This window comes from Gopherus flavomarginatus, chromosome 3 (genome assembly GCF_025201925.1).
Source record: "Gopherus flavomarginatus isolate rGopFla2 chromosome 3, rGopFla2.mat.asm, whole genome shotgun sequence".
NCBI lineage: Eukaryota > Metazoa > Chordata > Testudines > Testudinidae > Gopherus > Gopherus flavomarginatus.
The window spans coordinates 114,958,953-114,983,250 of record NC_066619.1 but is presented as its reverse complement, the minus strand read 5'-3'; the positions used below and the strand labels follow the sequence as shown (position 1 = coordinate 114,983,250).

General features: G+C 42.7%; 1 protein-coding gene across 10 annotated transcripts in view; it reads left to right on the top strand.

The window, feature by feature from the left end:
• Positions 1-2,326: 2,326 nt before the first annotated feature.
• The window catches only part of ELAVL2 (ELAV like RNA binding protein 2), a 366,408-nt gene continuing 344,436 nt past the window's right edge, over positions 2,327-24,298 (top strand). For 7 of the 10 annotated variants that reach the window (XM_050943177.1, XM_050943175.1, XM_050943174.1 and 4 more), the window contains exon 1: positions 2,327-2,852. The gene's annotated coding sequence lies outside the window, so the exon portion shown is untranslated. Of the gene's footprint in view, positions 2,853-3,625; positions 3,699-6,145; positions 6,197-16,571; positions 16,651-24,298 lie in introns of those variants that run through there. The other 3 variants (XM_050943171.1, XM_050943170.1, XM_050943169.1) reach the window with 3 other exon arrangements.

Below are 24,298 nucleotides of genomic sequence, written 5' to 3'. Positions count from 1 at the left end.
TCGGGGTTTTCTTTAAAAACTCCTTTTAATTTAGGAACAGCTATTTATTGATGTGGTGAATAGTTATTTTAAAGGGGTTGCCAATACATTAAAGGACTCTGCTCAGAGATTCCATAGGGTTTATTTTCTCCTCCCTCACGTACTGCTGCTTCATTGTTGGGGAACGGTGTTAACTGCTAAAAAAACCCACAACATTCTACATAATCCAGACTGAAAAAAAAGTAATCATTAAGTAAATCTAGTTTTGTCTAAGAATCCAACACACTATGGATACGTTTTATTTGTTCTACTTAGTCTCAGTTATGACCCACACTTCAAAACTGGCAAACTAACTACATTTTTTTTCAAAATATGACTTACTCATATATATACTAAACTTGATTTGTGTGCAATATTACATCACCCACATTCTAAAGAGCACCAACATTTAGGTGTAAAGTGTGGCATCGTTAGAGACATTGAAACAGTTTTTTTTTTCAAAGGGTACGTGTTGCTATAATTGAGGAGCAGTCACAGACCAAAGTAAAGTGGAAAACAGTGCAAGCCCAAGGGACTTTATGGAATACTAACTTAAACTGCTAGAAACATAATTTATGCATGCACGTCTATAAACTGGCTATAAATAGCCATCACTTAAGTAGGACTGTTGTATGAGCCGCCTTGTTGGGAAGGTGTTTTATCATAATGATAATTCTTTGCAATTTTCCTCACCAGGTTTTTCTTCAGTTCCAAGAACAACTCTTTCGCAACTTGTTCATCAGAGGAGTTAATCCTTTTTTTTTCGGAGTTCCAACCTGTCTCAAAAAGTTGGTGATAGACTGTAAATTAAATTCCAGATGATCTAAAATCTTCGTGTTCTAGAAAGATGTCAAATACATTTAAAATATAAATAGTTTTGCGAGATGTAAAAAAATCAGGCCATATGTACTACTTAGTTATTGTCGCGTTGATAGGAGATGGCGATTATATGGACCAAACAGCAGATAAACAGGTTTCTCTTCCATCCCATTAATCATTTATAAACATTCAAGGACACTCTCAAGGAACGCTAATTTATTTTACTGCTCTCTTCCAATCATTTGTGTGTGTCTCCCCTCCCCCCCCCCCCCCCCCGGGCAGGATGCAAATACCAGATTGCACTAAATAAGCATCTAAAGGGGTTCCTTTCCGAAGGGCAGAAGTGCTTTGTTACTGTAAATGCTTTATACGCGTCGTGTTGTGTATCAGGGGAAAAGAAGCAAATACGTTCTAGGAAGCATTTCGGATTTTAAACAGAAAGTAAGTTCAAGTGCCACGAAGGACCAGTATGAGCAATGAGAGGTCCAAGTATATCATGCAGACTTGTTTCTCCCATTCAACATAACCGTCTTAAAGACAACCGTGTTCTCTTGAAAAGAGAAGAGTGATATAATAAGAGCCCCCCCCCCCCCCCCGAACATAGATGTTTGTCACTGGAAATCTCAATTAATATCAATCTTCACTGTCAGAGGAGAAATTGCTGCAGTAATTGCTCAGTACTACAAACTTCATTAACTGCAGAGCAGTGAAATATGTTTTGCCTGACCGTGAGAAGTATGTGGTCCATATCAACTCTTATTTTTTTAGATTTAAATGAAAGGCTCCGAGCTCTGTACAGCGCCTTTCTGGATAGGACGGTTAATTATTCTACTCTACTCCGTGGTGACATAATGGCAAGCACTATTTCCTAATAGTTGCTTTCCATTCTTGCCTTTGCAAGTGTTGGCTAACAACCCTCCTGGCCCCTACAATGTATTAAAATAGACTGAAACACTAAGACCAATCACGAAGCACTAGAAAGTAATGAAAACAGACCTAGGAGAAACAAGGAGGAGGCGCAGACAATTCTTTTTGTCTTTATGTTTAGAGGGAGAGCTACAGAGGTGAATACAAAACATTGTAATGTTAAAGAATATGCGAAAGATCCGGCGGTCAATCCACAGGGCCGAGTCTTTCTACAGCAGCAAGATTTCTGACGGATAAAGATTGCACCCCGCGGGGAACTCTGATAGTTCAAGCAGAACCAGCCCACGTTGCTCTCTGCGCCGGGTCTCCTATGTTCTCGCCTTGCCCCGGTGCTGAGTGTGGTACCTCTCGGTGCAACTCACCCTGAAACGGGACTCCATTGAGTGTGCCAGATTGACACCGGCTGGCAGCCAATCGAGACTGGCTGTTGTTCCAGGGCGGTGCCTGAGGAACCCCGTCGCACCAATCGCGGCGCACAAGCTTGCCAGCATGATCCGTTGTATCGGGTTTCGGCGTATACTTCCGCGCGTAGCGCCCGGGATAGGTGGGAGCCTGGCACAGCTGCAGACACACACACGCACACACTGGTGCGGAAGCAGAGGAGCGCTGGGTGATACGGTTGCTATAAATCTGTGTGATCCAGTCCACCTCCTTTTTAAGACGTCCTCCCCCTTTATTTCTGTTCGCACTTAGAGATGCAGCATTTTACTTCTGTAGCGAGCTACTAAAAAGAAACAAGGAGACAGAGAGAAAGAGACCGTCTTTGTAACGCGTCCTTTCATCCCTTCTTTTCTTTGTTCCTTCCTTTATTTCTCTCCCCTCCCCCTTTTTTGTTGAGTTGTGTTGCAATAGGAGGCTAGCCTTCTCACATTCCTTGTTTTAAGTTTTCCTTTCCCTTTTAATTTTCCTGATTTTTTTTAAGTGTTGGACTATTGGGAGGGAAAGCATTTTCATTTTATTTGCTTCTGTTTAAAACTGTCCACAGTTTAGATTTTGTGTGTTGTCTTGCGAACTATCCATCTGCTTCTTACTCCTTTGTATTGGGAGAACTTCAACGTTACTTTTTTTTTTAAGCTGAAGAGAGAAAGGTAAGTTGTGTTTTGATTCTTTTAATGTTTCGATAGCTAATACACTGTCTAAATCAAATACCAGAAAGCGTAGGATGCATGCAGTAAAGAATTAAATCTATTACATATGCTTATGTTTCCTCTAAAGCAATTCATGTACATTACAGTGTGCTAGGACAAATACCTGGAAATATTGGCAATATTAAGACCACTAGGAGAAAATATACATTATTTTGCATTCAAGCAGATGTACATATTCAGTGCCTAGGCTATAAACTAGCTAGATTGTGGTTTAAAGTTCTTATGATAGGAATACCTAACTCTGAATGCATCCCTCGCGTAAAACATCTGAAGGGACCCACATCATGCAGATGAATGAATGAGTATCGCTTTGAAAAGATAAACCTACGTTTGCAGATTAGGCGGGATAAGACCCCAAATCTAATTGCATTAGCCCTAGAGCATTTTGTCAGTTCTGAAGGGATGCGAGACGGCATGTAGGCTACCGCATACAATTTGTAGTGGTCTGGACCAAGTACATGCAGCCCGTGTGATTAGCTGGGGGTAAATAGCTGTCAAAACTGATGAGTGGGGAGAAGGTATGCAAGGTCCAATTGGGGGGAATGAATTGCTGTAATATAGGGGGAGACATTTTTCAAACCTGCGAGTGAAAATTAAAAGCCTATATGGGGAGGATTCAGTCTACATGCGGGATACAAGAGTCCCTTTGTTCTGGGAAAGCTAAAAATGCTTCGTATTGAGGCAGTGGAAAGGCGTGAGCTGGCAAGGACAGAGAGAGGTACACGCCAACCACTGTCCGTGGTCCTACAGTAGCGACAGCTTTCATCGCTGAAAAAGCCATTCCCTGTAAGTACCCTGTAGCCATCCCGGCAGTCGGAGCCCCCTTTTCCCTCTCTTAGCTATTGTCAGGCTGCCACCAGAGAAAAATGGTTGAGCATGGGAGGCGTTTCTGGTCCAGACTGTAACTGGCTGGTCGAGCTTGTTTCAATTTTAACTTCAATCCTGCCCCTGTTTAAGATAAAGCTGCCTCCCGATTGTTGCGTAGGGGAAACCTAACCAGGGAAGTCTGGCTTGCATGGGAGAAGTTTACATCTAGTGGCAGAAGCAAAATGAGGTGGTAATAGCAGGGGGTGGGGGCTTAGTAGGGTGCCCCGGTGCCCCGTATCTTCAGCCTCCTTCCTGTCCTGTATTAAACGATGTGATTAGGCGGCATTTTAGAGCCGCTAAAGGATTGCACTGCAGCGTGGTAAAGGACAGGACCACGCATTGCCATTGTTGTTTAATTTATGCCCATCACGTTTCTACGTAGCCACCTATTGCACATCTGAAAAGAACCATCACGAGAGCTATACAACTGTGGCAAATTGGTAGTTGGGCACGTTCCTTCATTCCGCATCCCAGTCTTGGTAGTGAAATCGGTGTTGAGACGGTATATTAACTAATAATTACACGTTACAGAGCTAGCTTTATTGTTGGGGGGAGGCGAAAGGAATATTCAACAATTTAGTACCTGTACTTAGCTCTGAGGATGTGACTATCCCCTTCCAGTTAAAACCATTCACTGGAGCCTATTTTCTGCCTAGCTAAACATATTCCCTCAAAAGAAGAGCATCCAGATTGCTAGAGGTTTGAGGGAAAGAAGCTGTAGACTAGTATTAAGTAGATCTATGAGACAGGACTGTTACTGAGAGGTGGAGATTGTGTGTCCTTGCTGGATTTATAGCTTACAAATATCGGAGTTTAAAAGACTTCTGCGAGGGTGGAGGGGTATATGTGCCTGAAGCTGAAAAGTGCATCTTACAGACCAACACTGAGCTCCTTGAGCTTAGTCTATACTATCCAGTCACTTTAACATCTCCTCCCCAGGCCATTTCTGTAGAAAGTACCATTAACTGCATGCTGTTGCTAGAAGCTAAGCCCATCTATACAGTGCATTTTATCTCCAACCAGGGAATGAGCTGAACTACTGAACTAGGAATCTAAATTTTAGCAGGGACCAATCTGGAGACTATTTGCGTACTATTTCAGTCCAAAGGAGCGAACTCCAGCTAAAGCGCTATTTTAGCGAGATGGAGGTAGCCATAGAGGCAGTGTAGGCCCCTCTTGACTTCTGGGGGTGCTTTAGGTCTTTTGACTATTTTAATAACATACTGTATATAAACTATAGGGGAAAAAAAGTGTGACATTCCTCTCTCCCTCCCCTCCAAATCTATATTAAATTGTTCCTGCTAGGATGGGAGGGGGGCAAAAATAACGAGAGCCCCAGCATAAAACTGTCTTTCGTCTAAAAGAGATAAAGCACATTTCAGTCCTCTATGAATCAAGAAACAGCTGAACTAGAGATCTTGCTTTTAACCCCCCCACTTTTCTTCTACCTCTAGACTGCAGGAGCCCCTGAACTGCATTGCTTAGACAGTCTGTTCCCCCCCCCCACGTCCTACACATGGGCACGTGATCTGTTGTGGCTAATGAGGCACTCAGGTGTTTAATGACTATGAACTCAGCATAGGGCAAGAGCAATTAATACACCACTTAGTTGTTTGCTAGAAGTGTGCTTGGGTTCTAACGACTAAAGCAGGCCTCAGAATGCAGAGGGCATGAGTTTGTACAGAGGCACAGCGTGGGCCTGCTCCATGCAATACTGTATTACTATTAATGGGCAGGGATGGAAGAGTGACTGCTTACTAAATACCTACCCCATGATTATCAGACTGCTGGGGCTGCACACAACACTACAGCTCTTCTTCCGACTCTGGCATGGGGACCCCAGAGAGAACAGGCTACCAAGCAGCTCGCCAAGCCCATTGCACGCTAGAAATAGTTTACTGGATCCGTAGGTGTATGAAAGCTCCCCAGAACAAACACTATCGGCAAAGTTTCCTTCTATTTAAACTGGCCTCTGAAATAAAGGTCGGAGGGGGGCCGGCTGGGAAGAGAGTAATTTCTTATCCTTGTGGGGACGGGGAAATCAGCCCAGCAATTCCATGCAGGATGCAGCTAGGGGACGTTTGCAAAACACGGGGGCTCTAGAGGGTTTTCCAGTGCCGCTTGCAATACTCGTGTTGTGATGGGCGGTGCTCGTTCCCCTGGGCCTGGGAGTAGTGGAGGGAGTGTACTACCCCCGCGCATATATGTGGGGCCGGGGCGGAGCCCCTTCCCGTTGGGCACGTTGACGCCTCGCCTTGTTGCAGGCTCCCGGCGCCCTCACTGGCCGCTCCCAGGTGTCACTCAAGCAGCCCAAGGTGGGGTTCCTTTTATTTTCCCGCCAGCGCCTGGGCTACTCGTCCCTACCGCAGCTGGATCGGAATCCTTGCTGGCGTGGGCGCTGCAAACGCAGGGCCGGAGTAAGTTAAAAAAATAAAGTAGGGCATGAGAGCAAATTTTTTTTCGGGTGGGAACCGCTGCTGTTGCTGCTCCAGAGATGAAGGTCCAGGTTTCCCTTTTGGGGGGCATGCAGGGCCTTTTATTTTAGGATTCCCCGAGTTGTTCTTAATTTGCAAGACCAAGCCCGCTCTGTGTGCACTGGAAGCCAGCTACTCGAGGCTATTTGCTAGTGGGGAGCTGTAGCTAACAAAGCGTTTGTGGTCTCGTCTCTAACTGCAGCGTGTGCGGGAGTCTGGGGGTTGCAGCGTCCAGAGATTTCTCTCGCTGCTGCCGCTGCCTTTTGTTTGCAGCTTTTTCTGGGGGTGATGCACCGCTTAGGATCCGCTAAACACTCGACCGTGTCGTTACCCCCGCGGCTAACTGCGGCGGGGCGCGCTGCTCTCCCCGGGGCTTGTGCCTGCCGCGGGAGCGCTCGCGAAGCGCCGCCGGACCTCGCCCTCAACCTGCGGTGCAAGAGCCTCGGCTAGCCGCGGCGGCGGCGGCAGGGCAGCAGCTGGGCGCTGGGACGGGCTCCCGGAGGCACTGGCGCCTCGCGCTTGCCGGGCGGGCTCGCACGCGCTGGAAAGGCGTGGGGGGGCAGGGAGGAGGGGAGCGGCTGGCGGGCTCTGGGCGTGGCAGGGAGCGGGGCCTTTGAGCGCCGCCGCGCCGCGTGCTTGGATCCCCGAGGGGGGGAGGCGGGCGCGGCAGCGTGTGTCGCAGGGAGGGATCGCGGTGTGTAGAGGGGCCGGCCAAGGTGCGGAAGAGATGCATCTGATTCATGGGGCGCTGTCTTTCACACTGTTCTCCAGCCTTCTGCTTTCCGCCCGATCTCCCCAGAGCCCTGGCCACTAAAGCGCCCCGCACTGCGCCTCCTCTGCCAATTTCTGTGCACGTTCACATTCCCATAAAAAGAGATCCTTACTCTTGCATGGGCTCCTGTTTCCCACAGAGTGAGATGCCATCTCCTCTGATCCGTAGTTCCCTTTGCTTGCCGTGGCTCGTCCCCCCCTTCTGCAATGCGAGCTGCCATTTTTCCCAAGAAGCTTTTTGGCAAGTCCATGTGGTCATTTTCCCTAAGCCTGGTGGTGGAGGGGCTGCAAACTGAAGATATCCTTGTGATTTCTGAGTTTGGGCAGGCATGATGTAGGCAAGCAAACACAAAAAGGGGCAGGAGAGAGTGCACATCAACAGCAGCCTACAGTAAATAGACTGATTTGGGATTGATGTAGAGTCGTTCCTTGGTGTGACCCATGTGCTCGCTGCAAGAGTGAACCTGCAGAAAAAGGGTGAAGTTCCCATATGATAAAATTTCTGCACAATTGAGCTTAAATGTGAACCCATCAGTTGAACAATTAAGTGTAATGTTTGAGTAGATGGTGAAAGGCAGTTGATACAGATGATTTCTGTCTCCCTTTTCTGTGCTAGAGAAATGTAGCTATAACTTGACGTGCAAGAGTTCTAGATTAACCTATTTTTTAAAAAAAATCTTTTAAAATAGGAATGTGTTGGAGGGCAGGGACAGGATTGGAGACTGTTGAACCAAGAAGAAAGTTCAGATAGGCATATGCAAGCATAGCAGGTGGAGAAAGATGGCAGGAGAAGGAGCTAAATGTGTTCGAGGCTTCAAATCATGGGGAAGAGGTCTCAAGATTTGACTCCCAAAACTCTGGGGAGGGACCTGTGTGAAAAACATTAATGCATCCCTCTTTTTGCTAATATTTAGTTTTCCAGGTCTTGGTCAAATTATTTGGTTACTGTTCCTGCACTCTGTAATACAGTACTTAGTATTTGCATCAAAAGAATCAGCACAATCTTTTAGTGAGGAGGTGCTTTTTGTTGCTGAATAGCCTTTGTCTGTCTCTTCTTCCCTTTGACTACTTGGTTAGCTCTGTCTTCTCTCCTCCTTCCTTGATTGTTTCCTGTAATCTCTCTGTAATCTCCTATCCCTTCTTGCTTATTTTTCTCCTCTGTCCATGCATCTGTTGTAGCTCAGATAAACTCAGCGTCAGCACCTGCTACTGTGACAGGAAGCATTGTTTGGACTCTTCTTTGTTGTAAACTCCTCTGTCTGGATTACTCCCCCCCACCCCTCCCTTAACATGGCCTTTCATTCTTACACACCTGTCAGTCCATTCTCTCTACACCAGGGGTAGGCAACCTATGGCATGCCTGCTGAAGGTGGCACACGAGCTGATTTTCAGCAGCACTCACACTACCTGGGTCCTGGCCACTAGGCTGAGGGGCTCTGCATTTTAATTTAATTTTAAATGAAGCTTCTTAAACATTTTTAAAACCTTATTTACTTACATACAACAATAGTTTAGTTATATATTATAGATTTATAGAAAGAGACCTTCTAAAAACATTAAAATGTATTACTGGCATGTAAAACCTTAAATTAGAGTGAATAAATGAAGACTCGGCACACCACTTCTGAAAGGTTGCCGACCCCTGCTCTACACTCTGGATTACTTGCCCCCCTAACCCCCCCTTAACATGGCCTTTCATTCTTATACACCTATCGGTCCATTCTCTCTACACTCTGCACCTTTTTACCTCCCCTATCCCAGGTCTGATCTCACTCTTCCTGGATTTAATTCGGTGATAGATGCATTGTTATCTTCTCCCTGGATCAACTTACACAGATCAAGGAATCATTACTTGTACTGTGGGGCAGCATTTATTTTTGTGCACAGTTCGCATTGCCTTTAGCTTGAAGAACCCTGGAATAACTTGTGCACCTTCAGTGGTCTGCATGCTTCAGAAATGCTGCGTGCGCATTTAAAATATGCAAGGGTTTCTCATCCTTTCAGTCTACAGTGAATGTGAACTGTGCATAAGTGCAGAGGCTGGCCCTGGGTGGGGACAGGCACGTGTGGAAAGTTGGGGCACTGGCTTCTTTAGCTTATCACAGCGCTCCGCCCTATGGAAGAAAGTGTCTCAGCCCTGCTGCTCCTGACCACTAGTACCACTACACCTTGGTGTGTCCAAATAGACTGTACCTAATGGTTGTGATGTGTAACAAGGCAAGGTGATAACTGCATCCCAACAAAAGCTGATTATATTTATCTTAGTTAAACAGGAAATAAGCAGATTTTCATCTTCTGTTGCCTATTAACTGATTAAAACTGTGGAGGCACAACTTCACTAGCACATCTTTTAGAAACTTTGACTCATTACTCTTCAACCACTCCCACCTCTCTACCTTAGAGAAATGAATCACAGCAAGGCAAGGAAGTTGATGGCTTGGCATCAAGCAAAAACTGAAAATGGAATATTTGTGATGAAAACTTTGTTCAGTGTTTTGAATCTCTAAAGGCAAGCATCTAATACTGAGACTTAAACATAGGAATGGCCATATTGGGTCAGACCAGGGAGTCAGTTAGTTCAATATCCTGTCTGACAGTACCCAATACCAAGTACTTCAGAAGAAGCTGCAAAAAACCCACTATGGATAGTGATGGAATAAATTGCCTATAGGGAAGTTTTCATTAACCCCTGTGATTTTAGTTCATGGTTTACATCTTGAAACACAAAGGTCTTTGTCCCGCCTTAAAATTTATCCTGTTTCATGTAGCTTGATTTCTCATTATTCATCTAAATGTCTAATCCTCTCTTTTGAATACTACTAAGATTTTGTCTTCAAGAATATCTTGTGGCAGTGAGCTCCTGATATTACTCTTATTACACAATGCATAACTATTCCCTCTACTCCGCTTTTAGATTTGTTCCTTTAATTTAATGGATGTTACCTCATTCTGGTGTTACCCTTCCATTTTGGCTTACATAAAATAATTGATGATAGGAGGACAAAATGCCTGGTAACATCAAGATTTTCCACACCTTAGAGTATCTCTCCTCTGTCCTAGAACTCTGGCTCAATTTTATGTAGTATGACCGGCATTTGAAATTTTATACTGAAATATTCTAATTATGCGGTGTTGGCATCAGTGGAGATGAAATTACATTTTTTTAAGCACAAGTAAATGAAATTTTTTTTAATGTTTCAAGATTGTGACTATCAAACACCTGAAGACTAGAATGCAACACTTGTAAAGTCAGAACTGGGACAAGAAATATTTCATTTGACCACAGAAGAGTTTCCTTATACAGTTCAGTATCTGGTTATGAATTTAACCTGTTCAATGACTGGTTTTATGACTAGATGAGTAACTTTTTGATTATTCACTGAATACATCTATTATAGCTGTGTCTCGTGTGATTTTTCTCTTTGCATTGGGCTGACAAAAATGGGAGGATGCAAAGAAAACCATTAGTAATCAATTCTGACCATCTAAAATTGGGAGTAAAGGGGGTGGCAGTGGCATTGTGTTGAGAACTTGAACTACAGCTTCAATTTGGTGTTTTATGTTTTGTTGCAAATCAAAGAGATCTGAGTCCATAGACAACATTTAACTCTTTTCCTAGACCTTTTGGAGATTAAGCATTTGGGGTGACTGACTTCAAGCAGACCCTGAACGTTTTCTGCAGCTTGTTTTCTCATAGTGGAAGAAGAGACCTCCTGCTGATTTAGTATGCAACTGTAAAGGGATGTGAGGTTTATCTGACCTACACAACATAGGTGACTCAGAGTAGCTGTCTTTTTTGGCTGTACATAGCGTTGGCAGTAATGGAAGCTAGATTAATTGCAAAGAACCTTGAAATGGTAAGGGAACGCATTCTAACATTAAAATTTGACATACTGAGGCTTTATTTTCCCTTTCAAAAGCCTTTTATAGCCATACTTGAACTGACATTTCCCTTCACAGTGATAGTCTTCTCAATTCCAGTGTGTTCTGTTCCAGCAAAATGGTTGATCTTTTTTTGTGCACAGTAAAGACTTTAATTGCTTTAGTCTTCAGAGTAAGTGATAAGTCTTGAAAATGCTAGTTAGCATTTGCATAAATCTTTTCACATTACTGGCCTAATCATGTTAGTTTATTGTTAATGCTGTTTTATTCTGTTACGCAGACTGAAAGCGAGTCCCTCTCGCACTGTGTGATCTCTTGGCATGTAGTCACCACCATTTTTTTATTGTATAAAATGGTGTCGTGAGTAAGGGATGTCCTATTTAATGACTGCCTTTAAGTCAGCTACTTTTCCGCCAAAGTAGGAGAAGACTTAAGTTTGTCATACATATGTGGGAAGCTTACATTTCTTATGTATGAATTTGCTTACCTTGTGGGTAATTATTTACACAAAAAAAAGAGACATTTAAAATATTTTCTATCATCTTTTTTTCCTGGCTCAATAAGGACTAGTTTAGACTACCGTGAAAAAGTCCCTCCCCGTCCACTGAGTTAGCTTAATTGGTATTTTAATAGATTTAAGGTAGATCAGTTGAGAAAGGTAAGAGAACCACTCTTTTTAGTCTAGCAGAATCCAAAGACTGTGCTCTTCCACCTACCTCTTCCTTTCTGTGCTCTTTTCCCCAAATCAGCATAGCTACTCTACAATCTCTAGATTATTTCAGAGGTAGAGTTGAAGGGAAAAAATTACACTTGTAATAGTAAGTTTCTTATTGATCTCTGCAGTGGTAAAAGGTTCCTTATGACAAAATCTTACTGTTACTCAGACTAATGGCTTTTGATCTCTTCCTGCCACTGTTCACCACCATTTATCCCTGCAAAACAAAACACAATTGATGAATGAATTTGATTTGCGTGTAAAGATGCATCCCATCATCAGGAATGTTTTTTTTTTTTTTTTGTTCTAATGTGTTCGTTAGCATAGGTTAAAATTCTTGACTGCTGACCACAGCTATCTCTATGAGAAACAGTTGCCTTAAAACATGAAGCTTTCTTTTCCTGATAGCGCAAATTTTATTTGCACTAACTGCAATATCATCCAAATTGACTACCAAACAATGTTTGGGTTTTTTGACACCCTTATTTCCAGTTCCCAAGCATGAAATCAAACTCCCTTCTTTCTGATCTGTTATCTGTATACATCTAGACAAGTTAATGGATTTGAATGGATTAGTGCTGAATTTACACCGCTGTACCCGAGAAGAATTGGCTTTCAGTGTTGGACAATTGTACTGGAGTATAGCCTTGCAACAGAATTTGAAATAAGTTTTTGATTTTGCAGCTTTCATTCAAATAGTAAGTATCTGACGGCAAAATATTGTGCAAAGGTGGGTTTTGATGGTCAGCTGAGAGGCTCAGGAAAACTGCCAGTATTGAAGAACAAACTGCACTAGTAGCCCAGTAGGCATTGTTGTAAATTACACGTGAGATTCCCTGCAAATGTGTTGCCACTGCCGCTAGGTTTTACAGTATAACTTTGGCAGAGGCTGTATCTAGAAAACAGCTGCTTGCTCTGTACTTTACCAGTTCTATGTGAAAACACTTGCTCTCTTGCCTTGCCTTATCCAGCCCACTCTTTGAAAGAAAATGTATTCTTAGAGAGGGTCTGGATGAGAGACTGTCAATTTTTAAGTGTTCTATAGACTGATTATGCTTCATACCACTTTCTCTTACGAAAAGCAACTCTAGAAATGCCAAAAACAGCTCTTAGAAAATGTTTAAAAACCTAAAGGTATTATACTTCCATTCAGAATAACACTTGAAATCAGACATATAGCTCGGGATGAGCAGCATTACTGTCTAGAGTTCTGACAGCATGAATAAAAGATACAGAGAGGTGGCAAATGTTACAGTATCTGGGTCTTAAGTGTGCGTGTTGGGACATTCCAAACGAATGCTGATGGAACCTATGTTCCATATATGCTACTTATCTTGGAACTATTTTTTAGGAATTTTTACTTTAATTTTACTGGTATTATATTTTTGGATCTTGTCTGTAACTGTAGTTGCCATGAATTGAATTGTGTGGGGTTCTGAGGGAGCCATAAACTTCCTTAACTTTTCTTCCTCCTTCTGAAATAGTAGGTCTGCTGCCTGCACCCGCTCAGAATGAGTGTTTCCACTGTTGCACCTGTGCCAGTTCTGGATCAAAGATGGGAGAGTAGTCTTAGAGTCTAAGGTTCCACTGGTTCAATTATCATGTGGCATACTAGTAGCTTTCCAATGTTCTGTAGTCTTTCAGGAAACACTAAACAGACCTGAATATCTAGTGTGTGTTTAACGATTAATACAAAATCTCATTGCCGTTATAATTCAGCCAGAAACACCAACAAAATAACCACAAACCCAATGCTTTTCTTTGCAAGTCATCTCTAAAACAGAATGGAGATTTAATTTTCTCTCACTGGGTTGAATGTTGCTGGTGTCTGAAGAGATATAACTTGCTCTAGCAATGCTACTGCTGCTACTAAGCAGAAGGCTTATAAATGTCAGCTGTCTGTAGAGGCAGTGCTAGTCAACTTGGGATGCTAAGCAGGAATATTTTTGCCCCCATTCCCACAACATGTAATTGAATGCGGGGGAGGGGGGTGTCCCCTTGAGCTGCTCAGGGCCTTAAGCAATTGATTAGTCTGTTTCTGCTAGTGTCAGTTCTGGGTATCTACAAGCTGAGTGAGGGTTCTAAGAACCTCTGTTTGTTCAGGGTTAAAAAGTGCTCCTTATTCTTCGAGCTCTTATATTGCTTTTCTGAAAAGAAAAGGCAATAAACACCATTAGGACCTTCTCTGGAGTCGGGGAAGGAAGTAGTTTCACCGACCAACACAACTTTAAAGATACACCTCTACCCCAATATAACATGACCCGATATAACATGAATGTGGATATAATAAGGTAAAGCAGTGCTCGGGGAGGGGGGGCACTCTGGTGGATCAAAGCAAGTTCGATATAACGCAGTTTCTCCTGTAATGCTGTAAGATTTTTTGGCTCTTGAGGACAGCGTTATATCAGGGTAGAGGTGTATCAAAGTCGTCTATCCTATAAGCTAGCACAGATTAAAACAGCCAGCCAAAATGTTTTTTTAACTCTTGGGAGTCCTGGGTCATAATGTATATCTGATGGTGTATATAATAAAAAATGCCTGCATGTCATTTTTTTCTGTAAAAAAATCTATATTTTGGAAACCAATACAGTTGCTATAGTCTTCCAAATGGCTGCCTTGAGCTTCTGAGATCACTGCTGTTAACTGGATTGACCAAAAATGTGGAAGTGAGAACTGCAGTTAACTGGCTGATGTCTCCCTGCGCGCCCCCCCCCCCCCTTTTTTCCCTTCAGCATCGTGTTAAATAGACTTCTATATATTACACAATTACTGAATAGCCAATACTTAATTTGAAATGTAGGACAGTATCCTGAATATTTAATACACAAAATCAAAAATTGGGATAATTTAAAACTGAGTACTTGAAAAGCATTTTAAGGAGAATTAAGAGAGGCTGTTCAGGCCATCCTGGTCTATTTACATCTTAGTACTTCAGGCCCTAATTGCCACTGTGTTAGCTGCTTTCCTTTAGAATGATTCAGTGTAGATTTTTCATTTGTTGTTTTAGTGCAAACAGTTTTCCTTGATTAACCAAGTTTGCATGGTGGATATTTTTTGTGTGGAATGAAATTGCTTTTGCCTGTCTGCTGGAATATTTAACTTAATTTACCACTTATGGGAAAAGAGAGAGTTAGTAGGGCTGGTTTAATAATCCTGCAAATATCAGATGAAGCTTCATCTTCCTTTTTAAAAAAAAATGGGAAATTTCAGTTGTTAAATACAGTACACAATACTTACTGCAAGGTTGTTTTGGGGGGAGAGGAAAAGGGGAATGCTGCCTTGTTGCTTTAGCTAGCGATGTGCCTAATTGTTCAAGTCCTGCAAATAGCATCCTCTGCCTCCTGTGAATAGTCTCTCGTTATCTTTTTTTTTTTTTAAATATATATTAGAAACTCAACAGTGGAATTGCTTTTGGGGCACTGAACACTATAGACATGGCTCACTGCTCTTGACTGAAGTGTTTCTTCTATAATGTACTTAAGGTTAGCAGCTGACCTTAGAACCTGCATCTCTGAATTTCTTTGCTCATCTCTGAGATGTGCGATGTGAAAGCAGAACTCTTCAGTGATCGTCAATCTCCATATCTAGTTTAGGGACCAGATTGGGGTGGAATAGGGGGAAATGTGATGGTATTCTTCCAGCCAACACAAAACAAGCTCAACCTATGGCTTCTAGAGTGAGGTGGTACTCACAGTAGGTTGTGCATATGCTTAAAATATGACTCGGAAAGACACGAACGTGTCCCATGGCTTGGCTAGTTTCCTGGGCTTGCCACCTCCTTGATTGGGGGTGAAGTAATTGTATCTTATACACTATCACTGGTGGCATCAACATGATGTCAGTCAGTAAATTGTGCAGGTCTAGGACCCTCTTTCTTCTTTCTTGCATAAGGAAATAAATTGCTGACATTTAAAATTGTGCTCACTGGTTAATTTCCCACTGAGACAAATGGGACAGTTCACAACTCTCAGGTATGGTTCTGGGCTTTCTGCAGACTCCTCCCTGCATCTGTTGCATTTGGCTCATGTTTCTGCGTCTGTCTTCACAACAATAACTGCTAGGGGTGTGATGTGTGGATTTTTTTTAAAAATGTATGCTGGAATTTTGAAGAACAGAGACCCTCGGTGGCAGGGCTCAGAAACTGCTCCTAGCTGTTCTAGGTTTTGTTTTTAACCTAATACCATAGAGGAGCAGGAGGAAATGCGGTGTTGCCAAGTTCAAAATTTAGGTGGTGTGTTGTGGTGGTAATGTGTTGCATGTGTCCTTGCTGTTTAAGGTCATTTGTGGAAATGTCCCCTTGTACTCTGCTTGGCTATTGGACTGTTCACTGACTTGCAGACCCCCTCCCTGAAGTGCTGCTGCGGGCCAGGTTCAATTGTGTGCTACTATTTGGGGTACTGGAGCTGGTATCGCTGGATTCCACCTTCACTTTGAAGAAGAACGTACTGAATGTTAAAGAGCTTTGAATGGCTTGTGGAATTGGTTGGATGCAAATAAGTCTGACTGCAAAAATCATTAAGCTCGGTGGGACATTGCTCTATCAGACCCAGTGGCAGAACAGCAACCGTTGGAGGGTGGTGATGAAGAAGCATGCAACCTCGGAGCTCTGCTCTTGGTCAAGGAGAAAGTGATATGGTGGCAGGAGAATAGGCTGAAATTCTGACCATCCTTGTGGCTAGAGAGAGAGAGAATTGATAGGAAATAATTTAGTCTCCTGAATGGATGCAGTACATCTGTGTATACATAGCAACTAGTAATATAGCAGCCTTTTGTATAGTAATTGGCATTTTCAGTAAATTCATGCCTTGTTCTTTAGCAGGATTTTTCTCATTTCAGTGTAATCCATTTTGTGTACCCTCTTGAAATGCCAAAAACTAATGTTGTGACCTCTGTTTCTGTTCATTCATTAGCATTAAATTTCATATGCACCAGTCCAGTTTCAAGGCAGAGCAAGATCTGGGGATTTACTTGCTTTTTTAGATCTACCATTCATCTCCAATCTTGAATCAGCAAACATAACTAGTTAAAGGTAAGCGGCAAACACAATTTTTTATCAAGAATTTTCAGTGTCTTAAAATTAAGTTTAACAACCAGTGCTGGCTATCAAACAACAATTAGAATAAGAGTCTTAATTTGTAGTAGTAGTATTAATAGACTAAATCTTCAGAACAATTCCTCTCTTTTTTTAAAAGGTTGATGTCCCTCTAGCCAGCATATTCTGCAGACTGGTTTATACTTTCCATTCTGTCCCCTGAATGGAGGACTCTTGCATGCTCGTAACTGCTAGAAAAACCATATATTGTATCTTGTATTGCAGATATGGTAACTGAGTGTGTGCTTTCTCTCCCCCCGCCCTTATTGGTCATATCCTTAGATAGTTTAAAAAACCAAAACTAAAGTTTTGGGTGAAATGTTACATACTTGATCTGGTCAAAAAGTCAACTTTGAGGAGTACGTCCTTTCACTGACTTCATTTTTGAACTATGTAAGACGATGGGAATGTTTTTATTGAAAAATCTATTGTATGTACAGTTCAAATGGCTAAGCTGTGAAATTTGACATATAAATAGTACTTGGCCATGGATTTACTCCAAGGTAAGATCTTGGTGGGCAAGAGGGGAATTGGTTGGTTAATAAAACTATTAAGCGGCTGAAATTGTTTGTTTGCTCAATAGCTCTTCTGAAAATCAAAGATGTTGAAGTCGCCTTTGTAACCAAGCTGCAGGCTTTTTGCCCAACCTAAAATGCAGAGGTTTGTGACTGCTCATAGGTCCGTTTGCGTAGAAGAGGCAATATAGATAGTTCTGCTCTCTCCCCCACCGAAAATGTTTCCTTAACAGGAACAAGAAAATAGTGTAAATAAAAGTGGCAAACCCCACAAGAGATGCAGAATCCACATTATTTTTTACAATCACATGTTCTGAGCTTTCACTTAAAAATGAAATCAGTTTTAAAGATACGGCTGTTTCAAAGGGAACAGATGTGCTGTTTGTCATGTCCAGGCACTGTAGAGAACTATGCAATGGCTGCAGTGTCCATCTCCTCTCTCCTAATTCATCTTTGTGAATATTTAGATGCTAACATTCAGCATGGGCAGCTTCCTCTGACTATAAATTAAATGCACAGAACTAAATTAAATGCAGCGTCAAAGTTGCATAGTGTAAAAATCAAAGCTGAGAAACAGGAATGCTTACTTTCCTAAATCAATGTTAACAAGGCCCTATTGCACTTCCTGTGTATCTGTGGTATAAATTGAATAGAAAAAATAAATGCATTAAGCATCATATTCAAGAAAAACAGAAAATGAGCTAATGTTGCTATAGGAACCTTTCCAATTTTCTAACTTTTAAAATTAGCTGCAATTTCACTGTTTCATAAGTAAAAGCAAAAATGAATCTTTGTACCCTTTGGCTGAACATAATCAGTTTAGCCAAAATCATTATGTACCTAAATTTTGTGATATTGCCATTGGTTGCTCAGGTGTTAGCACCAAAAACTAGAGACTAGTTAGTAAACTGCTGACTCAGCTAATAGGATTGGCTTGCCCTATGTAAATCTCCTTTCCTCTCTCATGTGAGGGCTTATCTACCTGAAAAGTTGCATTGGTTTAAAGGAGTGACTTTTAAAAACTTACTTTGTTAAACTGGTGCAAAAAGCTGTGGACACTTATTTCAATGAAAACTAGATTTATTTCAAGTTAATTTTAAATTGACAAGGAACAGATTGAAACTGAAGTGTGACTATACAGTGGCTTGCACCAGTTTAACTACACTGATTTTCCTCCACGCCTCCCTCCGCAATCATACCTTCAGTTAAACTGCAACAACTGCTGTATGTAGACATGGCCTTAGATGTTGCTACTTTGTATTTGTTCTGGCTTCATAGTTAAGCGCTGTAAACTTCATTCTGATGCTCATTATATATCTTTATTAATTGGCTTACCCGCAGTGCGTGATCCAAGCCTGAATGCACAACAGCAAAAGAAATTACTGTAATTTCAATAAATTTGTCTGTACATTAGATTCAAAAGCTAGTACTGGTGCTGAACTTCTGAACGCTGTCCAGAGTAATGATACGAATAAGAAAGGAAAGGCTTGTGTGCTGAAAATATTGTGCCCACCCCTCTTATTTTCCAGAAGAAATTTTTTTTTAAGCATGGCTTAAAGTGCTAGTAACTCTGCATTTAAATGCAGAGCACGATGGTAGATCTTAGTTTGTCATGCATGGTGTTATTTCTGTGGATTGAAGAACCTTTTTTAAAAAAAGCTCTTATGAAATGAAGTTATACATTGACATATAAAAGGGCTTATTAAAACAGAAATTGGGGAATACATACTGGAGTTTTTGACCACTGCTATGATTGCAGGAAACTGATACTTTATCAAATATTTTCATTTGTTTGCTGGATTTAGTGATTCAACATGGGTGATCTATGGAGAGAACTTTTCAATGGAGAATTTTGTGTGATAGCCACGTCTCTGCCTTGTTTTTGGTCACTCTTTGAGGGCATATAAACTTTTCTCACATCCTTCTGCTGTGAATCCTCAGTCTGCTTGCAGTGATGATTCAGAACTCAGTTTGTCGGTTTTGGTTTATGGGTACATCCCTGCTCCAGAAGAACCTGACAATTCTATTTGCCTCTACAGCCGCAAGTGAGATGGGCAGGCCTACTGCAAATCTTTTTCTGACTCTTGGATTTAAGCTTTCCTAAACTAAAATACAGCCTAACAGTACTGTGCTTTAATCTGCCTGGATCTATGCTGATATTTTTTTAAACTGTCTTGTGGGGGGTATGACTTTATTTTTTGGGTTTTCTTCCTCCGGAGGCATTCTAGCAGCACAAGATGAGCATGCCCCTGCTTGATCCTCAGTATGGGCAAACAAGCAGTGAAGAAAAATAAAGAGCATTTACCTATATCACTAAATAGTGAGCCTTGGTGTCTGTGACTGGGGAATCCCCCCACAACTTGACCTAGCCCAGGGGGAGATTGCACTCACTCTTCCATGAACCAGGAGAAAACTGAACGTGTGGCAAGTGGAGCAGAGGAAGGAGTAATCGAAGAGTAATTGCTCAAAATCAAAAAAGGCTAATAATTAGGGCCCTACCCAATTCACAGTCCATTTTGGTCAATTTCATGGTTATAGGAGTTTAGAAATCATGAATTTCATGATTTCAGCTTTTTGAATCTGAAATTTCATAGTGGTATAATTGTAGGGATCCTGACCCAAAAAGGAGTTGGGAGGTGTCACAAGGTTATTCTGGGGGCATGGGGGAGTTGCGGTACTGCTACCCTTCCTTCTCCGCTGCTGCTGGCACTGGTGCTGCCTACAGCTGGAGAGCGGCAGCTGCTGGTCGGGAGCCCACTCTGAAGGCAGAACTGCCACTGGCAGCAGCATAGAAGGAAGTATGGCATGGCATGGTATTGCCACCCTTACTTCTGCATTACTGCCTGGAAAGCTGGGCCCTCAGTCAGCAGTTTCCACTCTCCGACCACCCAGCTTTGAAGGCAGCAGTGCAGAAGTAAGTGTGGCAATACTGTGACCCCGCTGCAACTCCCTTTTGGGTCACAAGCCCCAATCTGAGAAGTGCTGGTCTCCCTCATGAAATCTGCATAGTATAGGGTAAAAGCGCACACAACACCAGATTTCTCGGTCTGCAGTGTGGTTTTCTTTGGCAAGCATTTGGTAGGGCCCTACTAATGATGGACTACCTGGTGACTGGCTGCAGTAGGTCCCCTCCACTTCCCAATACAAAGCCCTGTAAGGAGAACAGAGAGCTAAATGAATGGTCACTGGACTATTGATATGGCACCAAGGAACTCACAAGCCCTATTCCCTTGACCAGCAGCCCGTGTCTTATGCCCTATTAACAGAGGTGTAACCATACGCTCCTTTATGGGGAATCTTCTCCATCCACCGGGTCATGCATACTCTCGTTGCCTCAGGGTACCTCTAGGTCACCGTCATCCTTCATCCAACTGACTTAAAGTTCCATTACGGACTTTTTGGGAACCTGATATCCTGCACAGGGATCAAGGGCTTGCCTCTGACTTGATGGAGGTGCTGAAGAAGCAGAAACAGTAGCCTCTTGTAGGAAGTGGTGAAGGTACATTTTCCATGGAGGTAAACACCCTTGGCTAGTCATCTCTGCTATCCGTATTCTTTGCTGATTAGGAATAGGAGGGTAAATGTAAAAGCCATAGAAAAGGGTGGGAACCTTGCTGCTTCCAGAAGAAGAGGGCAAAAAGAAGCCCCATCCCGTCTTAAGATCAGAATTAATCATTGAAACTCTGACCCAATCCAGGGATCCTATCCACAGTACTTGTTTCGGAGTCTTATTCAGCTGGAATCCAGTGGAACCCAAGGGCTTGGAAACACCTTGAATTTCATTTAAAAAATAATAATAAAAAGAAAACTTGAAACGAGCTTAAACTCCTTTCTCCTGGGAGGAATGCCAGCTGTCAAGGTAGGAGGGACAGGAGAATAATGCAGAGAAACCTGTTCCTTCAGGAATACTGAGCCATAAGAAGGCCCAGCAAAACCCAGGCATTGTGTGACAAAGGATGGCTTATTGGACCGCTAATGGACTTCTGTCTCATTAGAGTTGCAGTACAGTCACGTGGATTCATGGATTCCCTGTGAAGCACCTGGCGTTGTCTACTCCCAGAAGTCAGGATACTGGGATAGATGGACCTTTGTATGGCCAATCTTATGTATGTAAAGAAGGGCCTAGGAGGCAACTTCCTCACCGTTTCTTCTGCTGCATTCACTCGCTTCACTTAACTAATCTTTTCATGGGCACACTTCGTTCAATTTCCTACCAAGTATGGGAAAGTCTTGTGGGTTGTGAGTAAGCCTTTCAGTAACCCTGGCTGCATTGTTTGTCCCAGATGTCTCTCTAGATGGCTTTTCTCTCAGCTGTGGCAGTGATCAGCGAGCCAGGCATAGCAGTGGCTGTTTGAATGGCTGCTTTCCAGGAACACAAAGCAGCTTCTGTCAGCCTCAGAATATACTTGAAAACCTTTGGAAAACTGATGGCTGGAATCTTGGAGGGAACTGAACTAAATCTTACTATCTATGAGACTGTATACAAGGTTCCAAGCCAAACTACAAGGTGAAGCAATCCTTCTGAGGCTGTTCTGTGAGCACCATCAAACATAAACTCAGTACACTTGCTGAGAATTGGAGTTTCAACTGAGTTGCAGGCTCCTTTTCATCAAACAGGTAATACAAGGTCATGAGACACGTATTCAATACAATTAAACTGGGATCTATGTATTCTGTTTCTTATTTCTAGTATCTAAATGTGTGCTTATTTACAGTAAATAAAACATCAGTATAAGGGAAGCTATAATCCCTTTTTTGCATATACCTCGGGCTTATGTTGCCTCCTGGCCCTGATGCCAAGGAGATCCAGAGGGAGCTGTGCAGTTCTGGATCAGAAATACTGCAAAAATTGAAGTTCCAGATGGGGCGGTGTCCCAAGAGGGTCTTCCCCCCTCTGACAGTCATTGAGGTAAGTCTCCATATTGGTCCATCCCACAACAGTTTTCTTCACTTCACTTACGATCAGCACCGTTTCCACTACCTATCCTTACAGTCTTATGTTTCATGAGGTCTGTGGGCTGCGGCTTGCTGTTCTTCAACAGAAGGGGTCCATATCTGTAGTTTCTTAGAGAACTGTCTCATCCAGGCACCAATCAAAAACAAGGTCCAAGTGGACACCTGTGGGTAGCTGGCAATGCATGTACTTCAGGTGCGTGACTTATCATAAAGACTTTGCTCATAGCTGTCAGAGTAATTCATATGTTAGTGCAGGTAGGGGTCATATCTTCAGAATGAAAACAGAAGCTGACAAAAGCCATAAGGAGAATTCTGCTTTCTTCAGAATGCACAGTTCAGTTCCTCCTGATCCTCTTGGTTACGAGGGCTTCCTGTACAGATGTCGTCTCGGGAGTTTCCACCCACTGAATTTTCTTCCTTTTTACCCCTTTATCTCTGCGCCCCTTCCCCCCCCCCCCAGCTTGCTGTTGTGACCAACCAAAAATAGTGTTTAGACCACTTCAGTGGTAGATGAGAGATCATAGGATGGTCTTCAAATCTTAGACCCAGATAAGCTCATCCTGAAAGGATGGTGAGCCCATTTGGCGTATTGCCGCATTTGAGACCTCTTTTTACAGAAGACTCGGTAACAGCTGGTTAGAATTGCAATATATTAAAGGGCCTAATTGGTATCAATACCTTCAACATCAAAGAGACATCCCAGTTGTGGCAGGCTTTGTTTGCAAAAGTGACTGGGCCACTCTTTCCTTAGTGACAAGGGTCCTATTGACACTGATAGAGAAGAACCTGTTTATCTGTACAGTATCCATCAAAGTTGCAAAACAACCGCATAGTGGATTGGCAAAGCAGACCAGGCAGAATGGGGCATTCTCAGATGTTCTGGCACATAACCAGAACATTTTGCAAGTCAGGTATATCTGTTTTTAGGCGCAAAACTGCCAAATGCTATACCAGTTCAAGGAGTGGTGGCAACGGAGACACTTGCCCAGACCAGAGAACCTGTTATGTGCCTTCTGCTGTTCCTACTTCCATGTAAGATTATGCAGCAAATCCAGGAATCGGATGACTTCTGTAATTCTTGTAGCACGATGCTGGCTTGAAGGATGTAATTAGTCAGCGTAGTAAACGTGATCTCAGAATTACCACTGTTCATCTCATAGAAACCTCCTCTTATATGTAAAGGCTCATCTATAGCAAGACTCTAGCAGACAAAAGCTGGCTGCCTGGAATTTGTATGAAAGCAATTAAGGTGACTATTTTGATAGGTAACCTATCACTTGAGTTTCCAGTTAATAGCTGTCAAGAACATACTGTACAATCTGGTACCTTAAGCAGAGCTGCATTAAGGTCAGCTAAAATACAAATTATCTACTAGTGTGCCTGCAAGTTGGCTTTGCTGTAGGTTTAAAGGCACCCAGATTTAAGGTGTGTGCCTACTCTATGCAGTGCAAAGAGAACTAAAGCGAGAGATCAAGGTCATTTGGGTTCACCTGGCTGTAGGGGATAACAAGGCTTCAAAGTGGTTTGTTTTTTGTTTTTTTTTTTTTGCTATCTAGGTAGATCAGATGGTGTATACAAGGCAGAGACTTGCATTTTCCTTCTGCGCTCAGATTACGCTCCCAAAAAGCAGGTGTAACCACTTGCAGATATTGAAGTGTATTTCCATGCAAAGTGCCCACCAGGCACATTACTTCAGAGTTGACATCAAGCCTCATCTGGCACTGTAGCAGCGGTTGTTGAAGTCTGTAGATGTTGGGTGAGTAATTGATCTGTCATACACAACTACAGCTGCTACGCTTCCTTATTCTACCAGAGGGAGTGTGGGTGCCAGATTCTTTCTTGATTCCCCTGCAGAGGCTCCCTAGTGCTTGCTGCTGCCTTCTCCTCATCCTCTGTTTCTGAAGAAAATCAAGTTGACAAAGCAGTTCTGATCCTGCTATATAGGTTTTTATATGGCACCCATCACTGTGGCTTCTTGGCATCCTAATGGCTGCATATTAGGATGCCCCCTCTCGCTAGTTAAGGTCCTCTGAGCTGCTGCCCCTGTTTGTTGGACACTTCTCTTTATTTTGTGAGAGGGAATCTGAAAGAAATCTCTCCATAATGTGTGCGTG